The 8,731-nt window shown below is 34.2% G+C and overlaps 1 non-coding gene across 1 annotated transcript; it reads right to left on the reverse strand.

Moving 5' to 3' along the window:
• Positions 1 to 2,446: 2,446 nt before the first annotated feature.
• On the reverse strand, positions 2,447 to 2,553 carry LOC126009749 (U6 spliceosomal RNA). The gene has a single exon (XR_007495962.1). It is a non-coding gene; the product is annotated as a U6 spliceosomal RNA (small nuclear RNA).
• Between the last annotated feature and the right edge of the window lie 6,178 nt (positions 2,554 to 8,731).

The raw sequence follows: 8,731 nt of genomic DNA on the forward strand, positions 1-8,731 counted from the left end.
TTTAGTAGTTTGCAGAGACTATTTCTGGATTCCTGGTACCAAATCTGGTCACCTAATCAACATCAGGCATGAACTTAAGCAGAGAACAAGAATTCTAAAAAACTTTTATATAGGGTCCAGAGCGGTGGTGCAACCAGTAAGGTGTCTGCCTTGCCTGCTCTAGCCTAGGACAGATCACAGTTCAATCGCCCAGAGTCCTATATGGTTCCCAAGCTAGGAGCAATTTCTGAACGCATAGCCAGGAGTAACCCCTGAGCGTCACGGGGTGTGGCCCCAAAACAAAAAACAAAAACAATGTTTTATATATATTAGACAGATTGATAAGTACTGTGAAATGAATAAATACTTTAATATAAATTAAAATGTTTCTATAAAACTTAGGTTTTTTTAAGGGGAAAAGGATCTTGATTTTATTGGTTTACCTACAATAAATATGTCTTACATCATATACTATCTTGGTCCAAACTAATTTTTAAAAAACTCTAAAGAATAATTTTAAGGTAGGCTTTTATATTTAAAATAACAACTTTTATACATTCAAATTAATTATATTTTCTTTTTATCTCTTTTAGATGCTTTTTGAAGATGTCAGCTTCTACATATGGGAAGTAGATACTAAAAGTTATTTGGTATACAAACAAGATCTTTAAAAGATAGACATTTAAGGTAAGTAGTATAGTCTCATACAAATCTTATTTAAATGATTAGGGTTATCATATTATGATTTGACATGATATCAAATAGGCCTGTCTAAATGAACTCACAATCACAAATCATTCATATTCAGACACACTTTTATGCCAAATACTACCTAAAAAGGAAATATCCAATTTTATTTGTGGCAGATAGTTGATAAAAATCATATATTGTTATAGGAGAATGCAAACCACTTAATAAAGCAGAAAACTTCCATTAAATCTTTTCATATGACAGAGAGATAATATAGCATACTTGCTTTGCATGCAGCTGACCCAGATTCATTCCCTGACACTGCATTTGGTCCACTGAACCCTTGCAGTAGTGGTCCCTGAGAGCAGCACTAGGAGTAGGCCCTAAGCATTGTTTGGTGTGGACCAAAAACCAAAAACCTCAACAAACAAAGCAAAACACCCCAAAATGAGCATAAGTTTTTTTGTTTTTTTTTTTTCCTTAAATGTCCTCATTACTGATTTGGGAAACATGTTAGGAACTTGTTCTGTAGCAAAGAACTCTTTGTTCACGTACTCAGACTCTAAATACTGAGTCTCTTTTTTACTATTTAACTCTCCAAAGTTTTGTCTTAACCTATCAATTCCTTTTAGAAAATTTTTCTTCAAAAAATCAGAAATAACAGATTTTTTAACAACCAAAATAAATTCACAATACAAAGTTTTGCCTTAGAAAAAATATACTTTTGCTGCAGTGTGAAACAAAACAAAGTAGTTTACAGCCTCTGGTGCAGAAAATTTTTTCCTTTGTTCTATTTTTCTTTATTCTTTTAGAACACAACTATTTAGAATTTATTTTTTCTCCCTAATTTGTGGTTAGCTGCTTAGTAATTTGCTCATTTTCTATGATGAATATTACTGTCAGAAATTATTTCTCTTGAAAATATGTGATATTATTTCTGATTCATTTCTATTCTTACATATGGTGAGTTAGTTATTTAGTAAAGCTATTTAATTGTTTTCTCAATTACAATAATTAGATAATTATTTTTATAGTTCTTTCATCTCCACAGTATAAAATAGAATCTTTTGACTTAAAGATAATATTCTTATTTTTATATATGTTCTACATGGAGAGAGTAGTTAGCCACATTCTAGTTCATGGCATAATCATCACTATTTCATACAAGGCATTAATTTATATGTTATTTTTATTATCGTTTCTACTCCCACACTGCTGATTTCAACCCATAAAAACCATTCAGATAAGATAGTCTATAGTAATATCTACTGCACTCTTTCTTTTGTACATATGTATCTTCATTATATAGTGTTTTCTTGTCCGTTTTGTTTGGAGGGACCCAGCTTGTGGTCCTCATTCTTACTGCTTCCTGGCTCTGTACTTAGGGATCACTCCTGAGGCTCAAGGGATCACACGGAATCCTATATTGAACCCAGTTCGGTTGTATGTAAGGCAAGCACTCAACCTGGTGCACTATCACACCAGCCACTCTACTCCTGTGTGTGTGTGTGTGTGTGTGTGTGTGTGTGTGTGTGTGTGTGTGTGTGTGTGTACTTTTTGTTTTGTTTTGTTTTGAGGCTATACCTGGCATTGAACTCAAAATTTTACTCTGTCAGAGCTCAGTGGACCATATGGGATTCCCGGGTTCAAACCCGGTCAGCTTCCTACAATGCACTTACATGCTGTATCTCTCTGGCTCCTTTATGTATATTTTATTTATTTTTTAATAAAATTATTATTGAAGCAACATGATTACAAGCATGATTGTAGTTGGGTAAAATATATGGAATGCTTCATAAATTTACATGTCACCCTTTAGCAGGTGTCATGATAATCTTCTCTTTATTGTTCCAATTGTAGTATATGTGCTGCTGAAGCGAGCACCCCTTTATGTATATGTTACAATATATTATAAAATAGCTTGGGTGAGTAAAACTCAGTTCAGAAATTTGCCCTGAGGATGTTTCTAAGAAGAGAGATTAAAATGAAATCTCTCAGCAAGATTGGAGAAGGCACTTAGATGGCACCTACATCTGATTCTGACCTTTATGTATCTTACAGTCTTTGTTTCCCATTCCTCTAGGATTGGTATGCCTGGTGGTTGTGATGCCCCCATTCTCCATGGCAGTTTCATATATTAGCAGTCCTTGACTTACACTGGTTTTTTAAATCAGATTTCCATTCTTTAGGGAGCTCTTCTTGATTGAAACTTATTGGTCCATGTGGGTTTTTTTGCCTGATAAGGTAGTGCTCTACCTGAATACTCCTCTAATCATTTGGGGGGTGTTGTCACACCCAGTGGTGCTCAAGTATTACTTTTGCTTCTTCTCTCAGAAATCGCTCCTTGCAGGTCTGGAGGACCATATAGGATGCTGGGAATCGAACCACCGTCCATCCCAGATTGGCTGCATGCAAGGCAAACACCCTACTGCTGTTCTGTCTCTCAGGCCCACTCCTTTATATCTTATTCAATGGGGATTAAAGCAGTATTTTATGATTGATCCAAATTTCGGTGTATAATTTGTGAGGATCACCAATGAATGCTAATGCAGTTTCTACCTATTAAATCATCCTAGATTTGCCCTCAAAAATACTTTTTTGATCTCACATATGTTTAGAGAGCCTTTCTACTCTAATAAGAAAGGAGAATTAAATTCTCTTTTGTGAAATATGGCTGCCTTGATAATTGTAAAACAATGACAATGACTCTTGATTTTCACAGAAGCCTAGTCATATAAAGGTGGACAGAGAAGCACTGCCTTTGTCCTGCTTCTTGTCCTGCTGAACTTTAACCCAAAGGCAATGTCAGTAACATCTGTTATACAGAAATAAATAACTAATATAAAAAGAAGTGCCTTCTTAAAAAAGTTTGGAAAGGATATTTAAACAGTGGAGAAAGTTTATTTCACTAGGAAAGTTTCCAATGTGCTCTGTACCATACTCGCAAAAACATCATTAAATACATACTTCACAATGCAATTCATATGGCATCATTTGAGAATGTTTCTCTGTAGTCATTTTAAGGACTATGCATTTTATAAATAAATGATCATGTTCTTCATTCTTACATTTAGGTTATTCACATTTCATTGTTTTGGTAAAATCCTTTATTTGCTTTAAGTTATTTCTGGAGACTGTTCTTTTGGGAAGAAAATTTTAATTAATAACTAAACTAATGGTAACTTTAAAAATTAAAGTATTTTCTTATTATTTTCTTAAATATTAAAGTATTTACTTTTCTCTATTTTTTTCCCTTTATTTTATGGTGGTTGTGCTAAGCAAAAGTTGCATCATATGGTTGTAGTGCCTGTACACATTCACTCATTGTGCGGTTCGTGATCATTTTGGTCATCATGCTTGCCAGCTTTTCTTACTTGATAAAGTTCCCACACATATCTCCTTGAGGTGTACCAAAGATCTCACTTTTTCATTGTTCTACCAGGGATTCAAAAGCACAGCTATTGAATTAATACTCAGGCATGTATGAGAATGGCAGAGAGTAACCTTGCAGTCACACTGATCTCGATCATGTAAAGCCGGCTCTTTTGAAACTGAACTATCCCTGGGCCCCTGGTATTCCCTTTTAGATTTGGTGGTGGACAACTGGGCCAGACCCAACATTACTCCATGCTTGGGGTCCATAGACTGCTAAGGATTGAATAAAGACTGTTTGCAAGGCATATTCCTTAATCCTTACACATCTCCCTGCTTCCTCCTTTGAAAAATTTTATTGCTAAAATACAATGTTGACCATAGATTAGTTTTGGTTGGAATTCATGTTTTATGCCAATATTTTAACTCTTTATTTACTCTCTTTTTCGGCGGATTGTGTCCACCATATTTTATAATACAAAATGGTCTTCATGGTCTCTTAACAATTTCATTATAAATTTCTGTTTTAAGTGTTTCTATGCCTTAGTTGCTTCATTTAGAGGATGGAAACTTGAGTATTACTTATCTCACATCATTGTTTATAATAAATATAATGATGCATAGAAAGCACATGGTTTCATTTATTGGCTTAGTTAGCCATCAAAGGATGCTAAATAAGTTTAGATTTTACTCAAAGATTATGCCAATTTTACATTTTTGTGATCTCTTCATATATATTAAACATCAGAGTTTTCTTGGCTACCTACTAAACCAATGAAAAATTAATTGAACTTCTTTGTATTATTGCATCTTAAATTTCTGATACTATGTTGAAGCTATAAATGTTTATTTTATACTAGATAGTAGTAGTAATCCTTATAGCTGCTTTAAAATGCTTTTCTATAATTTTACCTATTTTTTTTTAAATAGAAGCACTATGTTGAGTGTCAGAACGACAGTACAGCAGTTAGAATATTTGCATGTGATTTTGCATGGAGCCAACCCAGGTTCAATCCCTGGCATCCCATATGGTCCCCCAGCTTGCCAGGAGTGATTTCTGAGGGCAAAGCCAGGGTAACATCTGACCACCTTAATGTCTCTGGGTATGGGCCCCACCCCCTATAAAGCAAATAAGCACAATGCTGTGAACTATATTATGTGCAGAACTCACAATATGACACGGTTCCTTTTCTCAAGCTTTTAATCTAGTGAGACGAGGATTCAGTGTTCCCTGGAGAAACAGAACCAGTAAGGGATTTATAGATACATATAAGTATATGTGGATGTATTGATTGGCTAAGGCTCGCATAAATGAAAGAGGCTCACTTAGACTATGAAAGATAATTTTTTTACTTTAATACATTGTAGATGTTATTATCTAATTTTAAAAAGTTTACAAGCTATCTTTCTATCAGTTCTACCCTATAAAGTAAAACTAAAGTATCTATCACTATATAAAGTATGACTACATAAGATGTTTTGGCTCTTAAACAAATATATAGTTCATCCAAATGAATGTTGGCTTCAAACTAATTATTTTTAGAGATTACATTTGTATTTTATGATATTGACATTCTTTATTATTTTGAAACTCAGAGTTTTAAGAATTGCCTTCTGAGCTAGAAATGCTTTCTTTGTACTAACTACATTGATAGTCCCTCACTTTAAAAACTTTGCTTAAATGTCACTGCAATAGGTACTGTCTGACTATTCTATTTTAAATTGCAACTCTCTTTAAGTTTACCTTGCTTTCTTTTTAATCGGTAGCATTTAAATTTTCTGTATTGTGATGTAATGTGCATATTTAAGTCTGCCTTCACTACAAAGTAAACAACATTATAGTAGGATTTTTTAGTCTAATATAGAAAATATAAATAAAATAAAACTTTCATAAAATTTTCTAGGTATAAATTTCTGACTAGATGTTTTTTATATGATGATTTTTATAATTAATGTTGGTAGATGAATCTTTAGTTTACTTTGCCTATAAGACCTATTGTATCTATTTTCCCATTTTTTGGATTCTCAACTAAGTTATCAAAACTTTTAAGAACCCTGTTTAGCCTCCAGTAAATATCACTCTTTATAAAAAATAAAACAAGTAAGGTATATATAAATCTAACTTAAATTGTTTTAAAAGAGAAATATGTCTGGTTTCACTATAGAAAAAAGCTCAAAACAAAAACATGACACAAGAAATAGTCACTTCTGATCTGAACTGTTGCCTTCAAGTCTTTGGGGGGTGGGGGAGGGGGAGAGAGAGAGAGAGAACATAAAGAGAGTTTTGTTTGGGGACCATACATGGAGGTACTCTGGGATTCTTCCCAACTCAGTGCTTGAGAGTTATTCTTCATAGTGTCAGAAGACCATGCAGTATGGCGAATCAAATGTGGACTCCTGCTGTAAAACATGTGTTCCAACTCACAGATTATCACCTCATGTAAAGAAACTTGCTTAGTGAGAAATAGTACTCTAAGAACCGTATGGAGGGAAGGAACATCTCAGGTTAAGATGTGAGAGACTCTCCACAATGATGAATGCACCCTACAGGTATTTTAAGTTTAGCTTTTATTTTATTTAAAGGGCAGTTGAAAGGGTCAGACCTGGCTGTAGTCAGGGACAACTCCCAGCCATGTCCTTGGGGAGTCACCCCCACTAGTGCAGGGGATGGAACCTAGACTACTGCATGCAAATCATACATCAGCCTGTTGAGCTGTCTTTTTGATCATAAGAGTATTTTTTTAAACCAGAATTCTATTAATTTTTTTTTCTTTTCTTTTTTTTTTTTAATTATGAGAACAAGGGTGCAAAGAAAGAGGACAAGTTAAAGTTACAGTGGAAGGACAATCACCCATAACATAATTCTCAGAAGTCCCCTTGCTGATATCTTAACTTTGAAATTTCAGCCAAAGAACATTAAGATAAATAAGACAGAATCCATGTACAATTACTTTGTCCCTCAAGTCCCCAGATTGTAACACATTATAATATTTCTTAACAGTACACAAGGCAATCTAAAGCCATAAAACTTACGTAACTCCTTAAACATTACAGGCATAGTATTTTCTTACATTTCCATATACATGCATATTAGCTTAAGTTAACCTCAAATATTAAGTGAGTTCTTTTTAAGGATTAGAGTCAAAGGAGCATAAGAGTATTTTTAATGTACTTTTTAAAAACACGTAAAATTAAGTATTAGAAATGTCATAACAACACATTTATATATACTTGGATTACATACTACTTGGGATTATTGTAGCAAGTGGCATAAACAATGTAAGAGATAAAATCTCTCCTTGGGTGCTTACCAGCTTTTTCGAAAACAAATATTAAGCAATAAAATAATTAAATGGCATTTCTAAAAGTGACATTTTTTGTTTTTATTTCTGTTTTTGGATATTGGACCACACCCAGCAATTCACAGGGGTTACTCCTGGCTCTGCACTCCAATTACTCCTGGTGGTGCTCAGTGGACCATATAGGAGATTTAATCTAGGTTGGCTACATGCAAGGCAAGTGTCCTATACATTCTACTATCACTTTATTCCTAAACATGGCATTTTAAAAAAAGGAAAATTAAATATATTAAGTAGATAGATGGTGACAGAAAGTTAGGAGTACTATTTTGCAGAAGACAGTTAAGAGAATGCTTCTCCAAGGAAATGATGTTTACTCATAAATTTCCTGAATGATGGAGAAAGTAGCTATGCGTAGTGGAATAGTCTGGGGCAAAGTGGAATTGCAAAAGGCTTTGGGACCTGCGTGAGTAATAATAGCACAGCAAGAAATCTCATATGCTGATTTGGAGAAAATAAAGAGAGAATGGTTTGAAATGAGTATGAAGAAATAAGAAGGCTAAACACTTCAATAAGGGTCTTCAAGATCACAATAGGGAATTTTAAGATTGGGTTTTATTTTATCTGTAGTACAAACCATTGGTAGGATTTAAACAGGATTGCTGTGCTTGTGAAATATCTAACATCACTAAAAATATTGAATAACTAGTACAAATTTTATTTAAAAATCAACTCTAAAACATTAGTGCTATAAATATTTTAAAATAATTAAACATAGAAATTAATAGGTGGCATTTTAAAGTCTAAAAACTAACATTTGGTAGCTAATCAAGGAAGAAATTTGGGAGGGGGAGGTTTGGTCCACACCCGGTGAAACTCAGAGATTACTCCTGGCTATGTGCTCAGAATTTGCTCCTGGCTTTGGGGACCATATGGGATGCCAGGGGATTGAACTGCAGTCTGTTTCAGGCTAGTGTGCACAAGGCAGATGCCTTAATGATTGCACCACAGCTCCAACCCCTAATGAAGATTCTTTTATAATATTCAAAAACTGCTAACAGCTTAACTTGAAAAAAATCTGGTTGTATAAATAAGGTATGTATATACATTTTATTGAAAAAAATACAAATGCTAAAACACATAAAATGTATTTTTGAAATCAATTTTCAACATTAAATTTTACTTTAAATCAATTTTACTTTAGATTGTGGTAATGTTTTGGGGCTAGAGTGGTAGCACGGCAGTAGAGTATTTGCCTTGCACGTGGCTGACCCAGGACAGACACTGGTTCCATCCCCAGAATCCCATATGGTCCCCCAAGCCAGGAGCAATTTCTGAGTGCAGAGCCGAGAGTAACCCCTAAGCACAGCCGGGTGTGGCCCAAAAATCCA

The sequence above is a fragment of the Suncus etruscus genome, chromosome 5 (genome assembly GCF_024139225.1).
Source record: "Suncus etruscus isolate mSunEtr1 chromosome 5, mSunEtr1.pri.cur, whole genome shotgun sequence".
NCBI lineage: Eukaryota > Metazoa > Chordata > Mammalia > Eulipotyphla > Soricidae > Suncus > Suncus etruscus.